The sequence below is a fragment of the Azolla caroliniana genome, unplaced genomic scaffold, assembly GCF_043228905.1.
Source record: "Azolla caroliniana isolate FFs.n. ecotype wild unplaced genomic scaffold, voAzoCaro1.0.p SCAF_27, whole genome shotgun sequence".
Taxonomy (NCBI): Eukaryota; Viridiplantae; Streptophyta; class Polypodiopsida; order Salviniales; family Salviniaceae; genus Azolla; species Azolla caroliniana.
The window spans coordinates 282,242-298,626 of NW_028230462.1; the positions used below are offsets into that span (position 1 = coordinate 282,242).

Sequence of the window (16,385 nt, forward strand, 5' to 3'; positions counted from 1 at the left end):
GCTATATGGGCTGATGGTATGCGATTTCCCACCATTTAAAAATACGGATCAAGTACATATTTTTTATCGCTATAAGGGTCGGCGTAGTCTCCTCCAGGGCGTAGCCAGGAACCACTCTAACGGCTTCCCCACGGGACCTTCTCTTCTAACCACTTTCAGCCTTCATTCACTGTGTTGAACGAGGCTGAAGGTTTAGACCAATCATAATTCATCGCCATCCTGCCTGCTTCCAATTAATAACTAGCTAATATATGGGTGTTAGCCTAAGCCGCACCATTACTGCTGGGGCTTGGCTCCCGAACCGTGCATGAGCTATAGGCCTCACACGGCTCTTCCTAAGAACTTAAATCCTCACTGGCTCTGCAATCCCTGATCAGAGAGCCTAAGCATTCAGTCGAGGCCTTGGGTTCTTCCGGGAATAATACGCTAGAATTCCCGCCCGTTCTGCCCACATCTCCAGCCATTCGTGGCTAAGGTCTTAAGTCTTCGAGTCAGCCTATTCTTTTTGAAGAATCCTGCTGCACTCACGGGCATACAGCCTGGCGGGCCTTCCGTTTCCGGAGCTTCATGGGCGTTGCCCCGTTCCTCAATCAGATGTTTGGATGTGAGCTATACTCCGCGGGAAGCTCCACGAGCGTATGGCCTTGCCAATTGACCCCTTTTCTCGTATGACTGGGAACGCTGCTCAGTGACAACCTCTCGATCGTCGCCGCCTTGGCCTCTCTTGCTTGCTTGCTTGCTTGCTTGCTTGCTTGCTTGCCACCACGATAACAGGCCCTCGGTGTGGTCAGCACCGTCGATTTTCGGGCCACGAAGCTTACACTCATTCACATTGGTTCATCCTGCTACGGCTCGGGCCTTTCGCTCTTGCAACTTCGAAGGTGGCCATTCTTTTATCAAGGCCTGGAAGTCAGCCGTGCATCTCAGCCACTGGCGGGACTGGATACCCGCATCTGATCAAAGTTCTCGTTGCCTGTGAGAGCAACATGGGTCGCTTCGCGAAAGACATTGCTTAGGACCAACGGGTCGCACGAAAGGTGTACGATCTACTTTGCACGCCTTATCTCTCGGCCTTTCATCTGCCTCCAGCCGTCCCTCAAAGCTATGCTTAGGTTCGAGAATTCTCTTTTCTTCTTCGTTTTACCGAAAACTCTCCAGCGCTTTACGTTTGATTCTCCGCGCCCAGAGAACGCTATGCGTTCTCCATCTTCGCGGCGCCCTCACTTTAGAAAGCGCTTTGCACTTTTCAGAACGTGGCACTCCTTCAATCCATCATACTGAAGCAATCCGGAAGGAACAATTTGGGTCATATTCGATCCTTTCCACAATGCCCAAAGACGAAGCGCTTCATTTCCAATCAATTCTTCACTACAATCACTTCGATCCACCTCCTCAGTAAAAAACCGTGATACGCCCTGATGGATTCCTCCCGGCGGACCTCTTGTTACTACTGGTCAACTTTCTCAGTGCTTTTTCTCTCCAGTAACCTCTCATGGATTCTTTGGTTTCTTCCCTTCACTCAAAGCATCCGTGACATCAAAGAAAGGTGGTACCATGGCAGGCATGGGGTGTACCCAGTGTCAACGTTATCAATCATATATACGATGATTGATCGCTTCGCGCATAGAATATACCATATAGCTGATGTTACCCATGAGTGAACAGTGGGCTGGCGTGGTTAAGTGGGCCTTCGGCCCGTGGTTGGTTTTTCCCCTTCCTTTTAATCAACTGTATATATAGGTGCTGTGATCCCGAAAGCTAGGCACATTGCATTATGTTTGTATATGTGGCCACTATTCCATACGATCCAAAGTGTTGCCTGCTCAAAGCAGCAGCTTGTTAGCATAAACCAAATAAGAGCTCATTTCAACAGCAGCAGAATTCTGCACAGCCAAACAGATAATGCGATCCTGTCCTGTTGCATGCATAACAATACAGCATGGTGGAAAGGGTAGCTATCATCCTCTCTCCCCCCGGAAGCCGAGCGGGGGAAGCGCTATGTGCCGATGAACCAACCGGTTCATCAAACAGGTTCTTCATGCATGCATGAAGGCCTTCATGATGATGAAAACCGCTTCTTTTCTTTTCTTCGGCCGGCTTCTTCCGCCTTTTTGTCCGCGGAAGCAGCGCATGGTGCTTCTCCGCCGGGCCGGGCCGGGCCGGGCCGGCCGTTATGCTTTCGATTTGATCTCACTATGTCCGGATTTGCTTGTGCAAACTATAAGCGGTGTAATTCCGCTGTATTTTTCTTCTGACCTGACTTCCTGACTAGAGTTTGACAATCAACTCTAAACCAGTTTAATAATGAAATGGAATTTTCAATTAAACTCCGAGTGGGTGGTGGAATTTCAACCGAAGCGACTTTTCGCACAATTTATGTGTTTCCGTTTCTATGACCGGCAATTATTTATGTATTCCCATTTCAGATTGTTCTCTAGACTTTTTATCAATATAAAGTAATCACAGCACTGTATACGAGATTCATTTTCTAGGCAACCCAATCTAGCATGTGTTATGCGGATGCCCTGTTGGTGGTTTCTCGAGAGATTTAATCATAATGCATACCTTGGCAGTCGTTCCGAAGTAAAGGGTGGTTTTCTCTTTTTGTTGATTATGCCACTATCATTAGTTTCTTCTTTCTTGTATTCATAACTTTTTTCTATTGCTTTTTCGGCGAAAAGGCAAGCAAGTTTTACCTGACTTAACTGAAAAGCCTAGAAGTGTTTGTAATGCACAGCATCCTTAGCTCAGTCGGATAGAGCAACAACCTTCTAAGTTGAAGGTCACAGGTTCAAGTCCTGTAGGATGCGGAAAGTGCACATTAGATTATATACCTACGGAATGCTTTGCCCTTGTTCAGGGCGGGCTAGCGGGTTCTTCCTTTCAACCGAACCTGCATCATGCTTCGGTCACTTTTCGCTATATTGGTATATGGGATTACTTGCCCCTTTTCACTTCTTTTTAAACAGCCATGATTATAAAGAACCAATCTCAGATTTTTATGAAACCCTGCCTGAACTGAACTTTATCATGGCTTGCAGTCCACTTGAATAATTTGCTACTGTTCTATCAGTTTTCAAACGGATACATAGATTTTGAACATCGAAGAAAGAAAGCATATTATGCGCCGCTCTACCGTATGAAATGGAAAAAGGAAAGAAAGAGTATTATTCCAAAAAGGAAAAGAAAGTCATTTTTTAAAGATTACCGAATACAAGCGCACATTCGGGCTATTAGGGACCCCCAACTCCATATTATTAAAGATATTTATACGGATTTAGACGCGGAAGGGCTATTATTGATTTGGAAAAAACACTTTTATTCTTGAAGATTGCTTGTAATGCGATTGGATCTATCATTCGTAAGGAGGGCCATTTATTGTTGGTGAATATTGATCTTTTGTACGATGACACAATGAAAAAAATGGCGAGAAGGACCAATTAAAGTCATATCAATTCCAAATGGATTGGTGGTTTCTTAATCAATTGGGAACATATGAAACATGAAGAACGCTTTAAGTATTCATCCACGTGGCGGCATTCTAGTCTACGTTTTTTAAAGATGTAAAGATATTTCGAAGGACTGATAACATGCTAAATTTCAGATAGTTTAGTTATACCGAATGCACGTAAAGATTTCATAGCTATATTTGAAGCTAATTGATCATGAATATTTATTGCATTCCTGGTGGATTCTACTCTCCTAGAGGGATTACATAGGTTAGTTATTTATCTCATTCTGGTAAATAATGATTCCGTGTGGTTCACAAATCCATTTTGCTAATTGGTCACGAAAATAGTCATTCATTCGAAAAAGGCTTGAGAACCCAGCAGAAAAGCCAGTAAAATAAGGAAAATTCAAAAAAGAAAAAAGAATACCCACTAGAAAGGATGCTAGTTGCTGTCTCTCACCTCTTCAGAGCGGCACCAGAAATCAAGCAAGAACCAGTATTATTCGTCACCTTACTATGCGTCCCTTTGCCATTCTTTGCGATGGCGAAAGCGGCTCCAGATGAGAAAAAGAGCCCAGCACAGCCCTGGAATTTGGGCTTGATACACTGGGAGGTTATAAACAGTCACACCCGCAGAGAGCGGCTGGGCGGTAAGTTGGAGGGAGTTTTCTGCAACAACTTTAACTTTCGCAGCTAACAGAAATCTCCTCTGTCCTAGAAGATGACGTTAGATCAAACCTATGCTCTCAGGCGCTTCTAACGTCCTACAAAACCGAAATCAAGTCAACAACGCCGCAAGCAATTAGTGACCTCAGTTCAGCTAGCAGGAAATATGATACTGGGATAGGGTAGCAGGCACTATCGCGAGGCGCTCCCCTATCCCAATGGGACTACAGGAAAGTCCGCAATGCAATATTGTGGAGAATGAATTAACCCCATTAAGGCAACCACGAAAGCATACCGCTTACGGTTTGATGAGTCTGATCTCGAGCGAGAATGAATTATCATTTTGTTCTGAGAATTCATCTGTTGGCTCAGCTCCTGGGGATGTAGAGGGCTAAAAGTAACAACAACTTGGTTATGGAAAATTGTCTTCAATTAAGTCATTTTTTATCCTATACGTCGGGGCGGGGTCCGCCCCCTCCCACGCCAATTGAACCAGTTAAAGGGAAGACAAGATCGACCCTCAACCATGCTGCTTTTACGGCATGCTCTTCCTTTCTTCCTGTGCTTGTTCTCTTCAGTCTAAGCTACGTAACTCCTCCCTTCAGTCCAAACCTTCGTCCCAATTCGTAAGCCTTCGCTTGACCGCAGTCCCTCGGTAGAAATGGGTTTGGTTTTCCCATAGCCATGATCTGTAGCCATCCTTTGTCCTATTTGTCAGTTGCGGATAACGGGAGTCGAACCCATATCCTCTGCTTGGAAGGCAGATAATCTACCGTTAATCTATATCCGCCTAAGTTTCGTTTCCGAAAGGAGGGGTATTATGAAGAAAGAGATCATTCCTATAATACAAATCGGCCGAAGCGCGGGGCCTTCTATGCGCGCGCAAAGACTTTGCCCCGCTCAAGCACCTAGTAGAATGCGAGTGATGGATCATTTGTGTTCAATTCGTTTCATATACGATAATTCATGGAACGCTATCGATGAAAATTTTCTGTTCGTATCTCTCCAATTCAAGAGCAATCAAGCCAAACTGCAGAGCCACCATTCGACCCTGCCTCTACAGGTACAAAGAAGGATGTAGCGGGAAGGGAAAAGGGCCTAGAAAGAAAGTCTTATGTCCTTGCAGCAAGCAAGTCGCAGCAATGCAATGAAGGCCTTCGCTTTGTCGTCGTCTTTCGATCTATACGTTTTTCGAACTCCAATGCTTGCTTGCTTGCTTGCTTGCTTGCTTGCTGCTTTAGGCTTTAGCGAGGTTCATGAAATCTCGAAGAAAGCAGCAAGCAGCTGGGGTCTTTGAATAGTTAACGTCTCACAGGTCATGAGGCGGCTCGAAAGTCAAAGAATGTATATGATACTAACCGTACATTTTCCCTTCCCGCGCTGGTAGCTCAACTGTTAACCGCTTCATCCGCGATTGGTCTACGGTTTCAATCCCTTCATGCGCTTCATGAAGAAGCGCTTCCTCCTCGCGCATAGCGCTTCATCCGGCCGGGCCGGGCCGGGCCGGGCCGGGCCGGCATTTACCCAACTTGGAATTAACTTCATCAAGTCAGTACAGTTAACGAAAGGACGCTGGCGCTTCCCTTTGAGATTCCCTCCAGCCACAGGTTCCCCTACGACTACCATGTTACGACTTCACCCCAGTCACTGACCCAACCGTGATATGCGCCAAGAAGACCACCAATACCAAAATGGGCCACACTCAACTAGGCATGGAACACTTTAGTAATGGGTGATCTCTGGTCGATGCTTCGGGCGAAACCAATTCCCAGGGTGTGACGGGCGGTGTGTACGGGGCCCGAGTACATATTCACCGCGGCATGCTGATCCGCGATTACTAGCGATTCCAACTTCATGTTCTCGAGTTGCAGAGAACAATCCGAACTGAGGCAATCTTTCTGGATTCGCTCCGCCTTACGGCCCTGCTTCCTATTGTAATTGCCATTGTAGCACGTGTGTAGCCCAGCCCATAAGGGCCATGCGGACTTGACGTCATCCTCACCTTCCTCCATAGTAGAACTACGGGCAGTCTCTTGTGAGTGCAACATCGGCACAGAGGGAGTGTCATCAATCCTGGCTAACCGCTGACTGAACACAGATTCATGGGCAGGTACCGATGAAGCGGCTCACTTACCACCGGCTCGCTCGTCGGAACCTCAAGTTCGTCGGAAGCCAGCCCATGTTCTATGTTCCTGCTTGCCGAGGGTGAATGATGACATTGATCCTCTGGGAGCAGCATATCTTAGCAACACAAAACGAGGGTTTCGCTCGTTATAGGAGTTAACCAAAAACGTCTCACGACACGAGCTGACGACAGCCATGCAGCACCTGTATGAATTTTCGTTTCATCCCGTTAAGGACAAGCACACCGGTTCATATGTCAAGTGTTCATACGTCAAGTGTTCATATGTCAAGGGCTGGTAAGGTTTTGCGCGTTGTATCGAATTAAACCACATGCTCCACCGCTTGTGCAGGCCCCCGTCAATTCCTTTGAGTTTCAGTCTTGCGACCGTACTCCCCAGGCGGAGTGTTTAACGCGTTAGCTGGGCCCCCGATCCGCGGACCAAGGACGAACACTCATCGTTTACGGCATGGACTACCAGGGTATCTAATCCTGTTTGCTCCCCAAGCTTTCGCACCTCAGCGTCAGTAGAGACCCAGAAAGCTGCCTTCGCTACTTCGGCGTTCCTTCGTATATCTCCGGATTTTATCCCTACACACGAAATTCCACTCCCCTCTGTCCCACTCGAGTAAATTGGTTTTGAAAGCATTCCGCCAGTTGAGCTGGCGCCTTTGACTTTCAACCTGATTCACTGCCTACGTGCCCTTTACGCCCAGTCATTCCGAATAACACTTGCCCCCCCCGTCTTACCGCGGCTGCTGGCACGGAGTTAGCCGGGGCTTCTTCTTCGAGTCTTGTCATAATCGCGTACTCGACGAAAGAGCTTTACAAGCGGCATTGCCCTTCCTCGCTAACGCGACGTTTTTCACTCACTCACGCGATATTGCTGGATCGGGCTTTCGCCCATTGTCCGATATTCCCCACTGCTGCCTCCCTACGGAGTCTGGGCCGTGTCTCAGTCCCAGTGTGGCTGATCGTCCGAAAAGATCAGCTAAGCATCTGCGGCTTGGTCAGCCTTTACCCAACCAACTACCTAATACTACGCAGGCTCATCAAACAGCGCTTTTTAGCTTTATCGAAAAGCAGCAAGCAAGCAAGCAAGCAAGCAAGCAAGCAGCAAAGCTGCTTTCGTTTCTTTGGGATTCGGCCCAAACTGTTTGGCAGATTCCCACGCGTTACGCACCCGTTCGCCACTTTGTCTTCAACTGTTCTATAGACGAAAACAACGTTCGACTTGCATGTGTTAAGCATATCGCTAGCGTTCATTCTGAGCCAGGATCAAACTCGGTTTTTTGGTCAATTTCTGCCATACGAGGCAGGTTGATGAATTCATGTGCAATATTTGAATTTTGGTGTGACTCTTGGTTGGAGAAGGCCACACCACAGTTGGTCTCTTCTCCATAAGCCGGACCGCCAACGTCAAGGCGAGATCACATTGGTCCAGTCCCCGCATAGCCAGTGGAAGGGTGAGGTGCATCCACTCAGATAGCATGGGGAGGTCGAATGACTGCGGCCACGTCAATCCGCTTCTTTTCTTTTCTTGTTGGGCCGCGCCGCAATTGTCTAGCTTCTGCTACCAACTCCCCCATCGGGCCGTCTGACTTTACCGTAGCCGATAAGTAGCGTTAATCGTCTTCATCGCGCTGATGAAGCAGCGGGTTCATCCACCACCTTGGTTCTTCCCCGCAAGCAACTTCCGCCGTATTATCCATAGCTGTTCATCAAGAAGGCCTAGAGTTAGTTTTCCGATAAGATTCAAGCTACAATTTCAAACAGCACCTTTTCTTCATGAAGCGCAAGAAAACTGCACTGCGGAAGAAGAAGAAGCGGTAAAAAGTGTAATATAAATGGCTACCAAAGTTCTTCTTTTGAACTTTCAAGAAGGCCTGAATATTCATGGATTATTATACGATAATCTTTAATGCGGCTCAGATTGCGGAAAGAATTGAATGCTGGAATTTCGAAATTCCGTTGGTAAAATTCAGAAGGATCATGCAAGAAGGCAATATCATCTTCTGGCCATAATCTGCGAATCCAGCAAAGCAAAGCAAAGCAGCACTTTTCTTTTCACTTTAAACCGAGCCGGCGGCAATCTTGATGAATCACTGGCAAGAAGATGCTTTGCACTTTTCTTTCCACTTTAAAGCAGCAATCTTTGAACTCGGAAATGGCACTTTTCCCTGCAAGCCTGAAACGCACGCCTTCCCCAAAAGAAAAGCGGAACCACCTAACGAGTATTTTAAACAGCAAGCATGATGAACCGGCATGTTCATCAAACCAAACAGGTTCTTCATGCATGCATGAAGGCCTTCATGATGATGAAAACCGCTTCATTGGAATGTCACCGTCTCATTGACAACACGAATGATAACGAATTGACAATATGAATAGTCACGTTAGTTTCCCATTCTTAAGCATGGATTATTATACAATAATCTTCATTTGCTTTTTTACTGTTGACAACATGTAGTGCGGGGGCAGGGTTTGAACCCGCAGTCTTCAGGTCATGAGCCTGACGAGTTGGCCATTTACTCCACCCCGCAAGCAAGCAAGCAATTGATCTCTCTCTAGCGAATCGGAATTTATTTTAGAAAAAAAGAAGCCAGAAAATAGATTGCCATAGCCATGGGTTCAAACCTTTCCCCGAAGCTGCCGGCCGAAATCAACCGTTGCCAGTCGTTGTGTCCAACGAAGCTACGCGTAATGACTGTCCCTACCAAAAGACAAACAAACAAAGCATTTCTATAGGAGGTAACTGGGCCAATTCCCGCAAACCACCTATAGGTTAGGTGGCGGTGATCTATCGGCTTGTTCAATTCCCGCCGTTATCCGCTCACCCGCCTAACGCTCCTACAAACAAAAGGGAGGGTCTCCTTAGTAATTACGTGAGGGGGCCTCCTTCCCCATCTCTTGAACTAGACTGAACCAGTTGTTACTGATGATAGAGAACTGGCAATTTTTTAGCGGAACGTAGCCGGATTTTTCTACACCTCTTCACTCAATAGCTTTTACTCCTTGATACCCTCAAGTATGTGTGGTTTGATTTTGTCGGGGAGTTCCTTCTCATATTAAGCGATCTATGTCAAAGGGATCTAGTCCGGGAACCCATTGACCGCCGCGAGGATAACTACAATCTGTCATTCGATAGGGATCAGGGGATATTATAGTTATTTAAGTACCTCGGTAAGCCTAGCGCCGCAATATGGCGAATACTAAATAGCGGGATCGAGGTCTGACCCAAATTACGCAGAAGCGGCAACTTCACGATGTTATGCCGGCTCCAATTTTAAGGTGCCACGAAGTGCTTTCATAGCTTTCGGCTAAGCGGCAGACCCAACACAACTAACGAGTAATCCTACGTTAATAACGAGCCAAACTCCGCGATAGAGAGGTTCAGTTTCCGGGAGGATTTATCCATCTGTAATGAGAATGACATTGATAAGAGTATAAACAGAAACGTCTCCAGCTTATATTTCAATGACGAGTGAAGCAATCGAGCTACCTACACCAGTCTAGTCTAACCTTTTGGCGGCTCTTTCCGATGAACAGAGATATGAATAGAAGACATCTCCGAGGGAAACCTCACAACCTAGTAGTCAACGTGGCGATAATGACATTTATCAATATGCCACTGATTACTTACTGGGATCGTCATAGATGATTAATGCGTGCATTCCATGATCTCTAGAAGACTCTCCCGTAGCACGACCAGGATGTAGTGCCGGGAATTACAGGAGAGCAGAATCCGAAGCCGTGACTACAACAATAATGAGATATTCCAGAGCACCGGCTTCCGGGGGAATCTTAACCGATTATGCCACGGTTGAACGTTTTTATCCAATCACTACGTACACGCGAAACAATTTTTCACTATCGAAGGTGCCCTATGCGTTGATTGGTTTCTAGTTCAGAATGGTATCAATAGCTATAGCAGTCTTTCCAGTTTGTCGGTCGCCGATTATCAGTTCCCGTTGACCACGACCTATAGGGACTAGGCTATCCACCGCTTTTAACCCTGTTTACATAGGTTCGTGGACAGATTTACGTGCAATAATCCCAGAGACTTTGACTTCTACACGTCTTCATTCTACCGCGCTCAAAGATAGAGTCAAGCTTCTGCCGAGGAGAAGTGATCGTAGTTGTGCTCTCCGAACCGTGCGGAATAGTCGCCCATTACACGGCTCTCTAACTTGACTTTATCTGGGTCTTGTTTAACCCCAGAGGCCGAAAGGAGGGTGGAAACTTCCTCACAAGTTCCCTCCTCCTTTCCTCCTTGGGGACCCACTTTGTGATTTCCTGAAGTCCACTCTCTCCTGGAGTTTGCAGAGAGGAAAATGGCTTTTCAGTTAAGTCAGGTAAAACTTGCTTGCCTTTTCGTTATTCTGTTTCGAACTCCGGGCATGACAAATGCATAGGCTCCTTCCCGTTTTCTACTTGGCATTCACCAAGTGCCGGTTCCGCCTTAGGAGGGTAGGCAGGTGGTATGGGCCCTCTGACTTCTTTCCGGGGCTTTCCTCCCGCCGAAGATCTCGCCGGTTTTACCTGCGGATGGTTGGGACCATAATAAGATAAGAGTTGAAAGGTCCCACTTTGCTTGGCTTGCCGGGATGTCGTTCAGTCTTCCGTCCCCAATAGAATAGATAGGTAATCCGCTCTCATGCTTGCTGTAAACTTTCGTTTACGGGCGGGAGAAGTGGCACTCAATCGGGCCTGACCATAATGTGCCTATAGCAGGCAGGGAGCATATCCGCGTCTATCTGGCAACACGTCGAACGAACGAATAGGGCATGGTCACCCGAAAAAGACTCCGATTTGCTGCTTTCGGCCTCATCTTTCACCAAACTACCGGGCTGCACGATGATTTTCATTCGTCCGCTTTGCCTTCAATCGTGCTTTCTTTTGCGACATGCTATGGTCTCGGCCTCCCTTCGCGGGTTCTGGTTAGTCTCATGCCTGTATGCAACCTTTTTCGACCGCAGATGATCTAACGGCCGCCCCACCTTTTCCATCAATGAGTACTCCTAACGCATCAACTACACAACCCGGCATGGCCTTTCCTACAAGAACGTCCACAATAGATCCAGTGCGCTTGACCATATCTCCTTCTTTAATGGCGGTATCACTACCGGATATAACAATTCCTACATTCTCATTCTCAGAATTCGAAGCCATTCCTTTCACACCGCTGGCGAATTCTACCATTTCTCCTGCTTGAATCTTGTTCGATCCATAAACACGTGCAATTCCATCCCCAACCGATACCACTCAACCGATCTCATCCACTGGCAATTTGGTGTGATAGTTGGTAATTCTTTCTTCCGAGATAGTAGATGGTTATTCCGTTGCTCTAGCTTTAAACAATCTCGTTCCCTTTCTCTTCCGTCGAATCCCTTTCCTCGGCACTTTATACCCAGGGCAGTCTCCTGCATTCATGGCAGTTCCTAGCAAGAAAGAGATGGGAAAGGGAAGTAACCTCACGACGAGGTGAACCATGTCATTGATATAGAGGGGAGGGATCGGACCTTCCCCCAGTGTTGGTTTGCATTATAAAGAAAGTAAGTTTTGACAGAATAGACTGGGTGAATGAAGCGCTAAAGCCGTGTATCCGTAGCTATGCAGAGACGGAGAGAAATAGATATATACAACTGAAAGGTGAGGGACTACGCGGAGGGAGGGCATCCACATAGCTCTAAATCATAGGATCAAATTCCAGAGTGAGCCCCGCAGTGCAACTACCTTTCGCGGAGCCGACTCTTTCGATCGATTGGCAAAAAAAAATGGATATTTGTCGTATGGAGAAATTGGATGAACGAATAGACGAGTAAGGTATTAACTAAACTGCAATTATTCTAATTTGAGTCGACTTTTTCCATTCCATCTCCCCGCTTCGCTGCTCTATTCGGGTTTATTCCTTCGCCTTGCTCGAGCCAAGCCTTCCATGACCTGCTGGGCTGTAGGACCAATCCAAACCTTCTGACGTTGGTGAGTAGAGACAAATAGCTCTATGGTGGTATTTAGACACGACGTTTTTTAGGGGGTCAGCATCCATTATGTAGCATTGGGATTACGTCGTGAATTCTGATAGTAACAGGACCTCCCTCTTTTGAACTTTTCGGCGAAAATCCCTTTCTTACAAGACCAATTCCTTTTATTTTCACTTCAACTGACCTAATTTCGGGTTAAGTGGCAGCTTACGCGACACGTTCCGCAGTTGCTTAAGCTGCATACTTGTCCGAGCGACGGAAACCCTTAAACCCTCTTGAACAACCTGAGGAGGACCCTGTTCTTTCATCTCCCTTGCAATTTATTATGATAATGAAAGTATTACTAAAAGTTGGTTAAGTATGGGCAATACCGTGGTGCTTTCTTGGCTTTTAGTGGTGTTTTCCCCATTTCTGTTAGCGGCGCGGCTACTATTACTAGTGTTCAGAAGGCTGCTTTTACATAATTGTATTCTTCATTTCTATTCCTTCGGTTTCGTTTTCTTCCTGGCGTCTTGCCTTCTCTCATTTTTGTGAATGAAAAACGAATTATTCTTCTTTCGTTGATTGATTGAAACTTTTCTTGACTTGCGACAGATCTTAACATTGCTGTAGGTTCATTAACCACGTAATGGCAATCCTGCTTTGTGACGGAATCCGCGGTAACGGCTGATATTAATTAATCATTTGATATATTACTAAATTTCTCTCTTTAATTCCGAATCAACTAGGAAATTGTTTCAACGTACTATTATGCTAATCTGGTCAATTTAGTGCCGAGTCAGATTACTAACCTTAGTGTTATCGCCGGGACCTGATTAATCACAAACCCAAGTGGCTTTTTTGGGTCCAGTTCCGGAGATTTAGGTTGAGGCAAGTCTGACTTATTTATTGGAAACTGATTTGGTTCCTGGAATATATGACGCGATTTGTTTCTTTTCTCCTTGTTTTCTACGTATAATTTCATTTCAATATTTTATACCTCTTCCTTTATGAACTTCAGGGGGTTTACAATTTTTGACGCTAACAGCGGATTAAGTAACTTTTCAGGGATCCGTTCCGGTACAACGAGTGATATTATGTTTCAAGCGGAAAACACAAACCGAAGGCGTGACCTAGAGTCAAATCTCATAGCTGAACCCTAGTTTTGAATCTGAAACAGAGCCTTATGGGTTAGTACTGACTTTGTATCCAATTGTTTACGAAGAACAAACGGATTAAGCTTCCGTAGACTTGACTTGATTTCGTTGTGGCTTCTTGTTCCGTTCTCGATATTCATGGCAGTTTTTTTGTTTGCGCTGGGATTACAGTATAATAATGAAAAGGTAGCTGCTTTCTTTGTCGACGCTTTGCGCTCAGCGGACGGAATGCGGGAAGACAGGTGCGTGCGTGCCGTGCCGTGCCGTGCCGTGCCGTGCCGTGCCGTGCCGCCGAAGGGGAGCAAGCTGCGAAACAGGGCGGGAAGCAGCCTAGTAGAGTAGTTGGATTGTTCATGCACTCACATGAACCCATTACTCGAGATATTTCGAAAGTGACGCCCAAAACTGAAACTCCTTACCTAGCACCAGTAACAGTCAATCCGTAACATTGCAGGATAATAAGCTGGGACCCGGAGATTCGTCTTTGGGTCGTAAAGGCGGCCAAAGCCAGCCACTAAGCAACGCTCTTTCAATGCTTTACGTTCGTTTTCCGGGCGAAGTCTGGTCTGATCTTACGACCTTCTAAGCTAAGCGTTAGATTTTACTAGCCTCTGTTCGGTCTGTAAGGTCAACTTGTGCCTGTAGCTCGAGCACCAAACTTCGAATCCGGGATAGTTCGAATCTCTCCGGGCATGGACCTATCGATGAGTCATCGAAGTCTCAAGTCAATAGTTCCAAGGGAACCGCAATGAAGTCTTCATTGCGGTTCTTCCCCCGAAAGCTATAGCGCTTTCTCTACGGGGGAAGAACCGCACTCGGCTCTGGTTCCGCTGGCGGAAATAGCTTAATGGTAGAGTATAGCCTTGCCAAGGCTGGAGTTGAGGGTTCGAGTCCCTTTTTCCGCTTGCAGAATTGCGTCTTACGGTCACGCGAAATTGACTAGAGAAACAGTCTGAATTACTCCTGTGCGGTTCCTCCGGGATGAACCGGCGGGCGCGTGAAAAGTGGCGATTTGATTGATTCCCGCCCGAACCAACCGCGATACAATCATGGCCATAGACAACGCCAAGCAGTTGCAGCTCCTCAACGGTTGAAAGGATACGAAGCGATCAGCTAGCGTTCGTACTTCGAGAATACAAAGCAAAGCCTCGATTACCACAGCTGCAATAAGCGAAGAGAATACGATACGATCAGCACGAAGCGGGGATTCCCAATCTCAGTGAACATCGGTACCAACTATGCCTACAGCGGCAGCGTAGCAAACCTTTGGGTTCGGGACTGGTTGCAGCAAGTACCATAGGGACTGATTGCAGCAGGTACCGGACTAGTGCTTCGGGACCGATCTAGGACCACAGGGATTGGATTCCGTAGGGATAGCTTCATATCCTCCTTGCCGTATAGATATCACCTAGCGAACTCCAGGGACTGATCGAACCCACCGGTACCTACGGGTTATCATTCTCGAAGTTGTTTTCTCTGCAAGAATAGGCCGCAGCCTATGCTATCTGTACGGCTACTTCTCTGCCGGCCTTTGATCAGAAGCAAGTGAAAGAGACCGGCCATTCTATAACCGAAATTCTTTTCTGCTGCACTGGTTCATCGGGCCGCCTCGACTAACGGCAGCATGAAGGCCGTTTATCCGCCAAAAAAGTGGTGCCGTGGCGAAGTCAATAAAACAGCGCAATGAGTGAGATTGCCCGTTATCCGCCTCACAGACAGCGGAAAGGCCTTCACCTGCGCTAATAAAACTTAGCAGCAAGCAAGTTCTTCCGCATCCGCAAGAAGGGGGCAAGCAAGCAAGCAAGCAAGCAAGCAATTTGCGCAGCTAGGTTGGGCGGTTCTCTGTCTGCGTAGAGGGCATAATCCGTGTTTGGCTATCGACTCAAATTACAAGTGGTGACGGCTAAACTGTACAGTCATGCCGTAAATCACTATCCTTCACCGTTTCCCTGGCTGGAACGAAAGTTTATAGAAAGAAAGCCAAAATTAATTAATATTGGAGTAGCCATGGTTGATTGCAATGAGAGTGATTATACGCGACCTGGAGTTGAGTTCGAACATGTATGCAATAAGGTGCTAAAGTACTTGGTTGGCTTGAAGATAAGTATATCGTAGAACTTGTTAACAATCCATTGGGCTACTTTAGAGAAAGTGAATTTATTTAGGAGGAGGCGAAGGACGCACGAAAGGAGGTAGACTTTTGGTGTTACTTTAGGGAAAGCCCATCAGTTCGGTTCCTAATAAACATTCACTCGTTACGGGATTCCGGGCGTCAAGGTGTGGATTTTACTTCATTAAAAGGAAACCGACCATTCTTTCTCATGAGAACCCATATATCATCCAGGGCGAAAGTCTTATGTAGTGTCTTGCTAAAATACCTTGGCGTTGTGAAGGATTTTTTTCTTTACAATCACTAGTTTAATAGGAAATAACTTTATTCTTTTTCTTTTCTAAGCTGTTTTTGTTACGAACCAATCTGTTGCTTACTGCCTGCGCGGATACGGGCCTTCGAGCAAGCAGTGAACGCAGCACCAGTCAATTCCTCGCCGCCGGCTTCACCCGGATGAACCGCTTTCAGGCACGACTTACGGGCAGAGAGTTTCTACACCATCCTCTAGGGCCCATATCCGCTCGCGAGGACCGACCTGGAAAATCAGTACAAGTTCTTCAAAGATATTTTAGCAAGGGACAAACTAAATCCTCAGGTCGGGTGGGATGGCACTACTGGCAAATACTGTCTGGCAAAGACGCAGGCGCGAAGCGTGGTAGGCCCGCTAGCGTTTTTTTTGCTTGCCGAAAGCATACAAGAAAAGCCGGGTATATACGGGAACCGACTCCTTGTTGTTTTTGCAACCATAGGAACTGCCATGAATGCAGGAGACTGCCCTAGGTATAAAGCACCGAGGAAAAGAAACAGATTGGATAAGACATGCCCATAGTCATAAACAGCTTAGAAAGATTATAGACCGAATTGCACGAGGACATCGCAACTCTTTAAAATAACAACGAAGAGTTGTTCCCGCAGG

General features: G+C 46.6%; 1 long non-coding RNA gene, 1 other non-coding gene and 1 pseudogene across 2 annotated transcripts; 1 reads left to right on the plus strand and 2 right to left on the minus strand.

The window, feature by feature from the left end:
* The first annotated feature begins 2,736 nt into the window (after positions 1 to 2,736).
* Positions 2,737 to 2,810, plus strand: TRNAR-UCU (transfer RNA arginine (anticodon UCU)). The gene has a single exon. It is a non-coding gene; the product is annotated as a tRNA-Arg (tRNA).
* A 2,897-nt stretch (positions 2,811 to 5,707) lies between these two features.
* LOC147849648 (18S ribosomal RNA) lies at positions 5,708 to 7,528 on the minus strand (annotated as a pseudogene).
* A 4,066-nt stretch (positions 7,529 to 11,594) lies between these two features.
* LOC147849649 (uncharacterized) lies at positions 11,595 to 15,840 on the minus strand. Its single transcript, XR_015531756.1, has 2 exons — positions 14,624 to 15,840; positions 11,595 to 14,520 (listed from the first exon to the last, which is right to left on the minus strand). It is a non-coding gene; the product is annotated as an uncharacterized LOC147849649 (long non-coding RNA).
* Between the last annotated feature and the right edge of the window lie 545 nt (positions 15,841 to 16,385).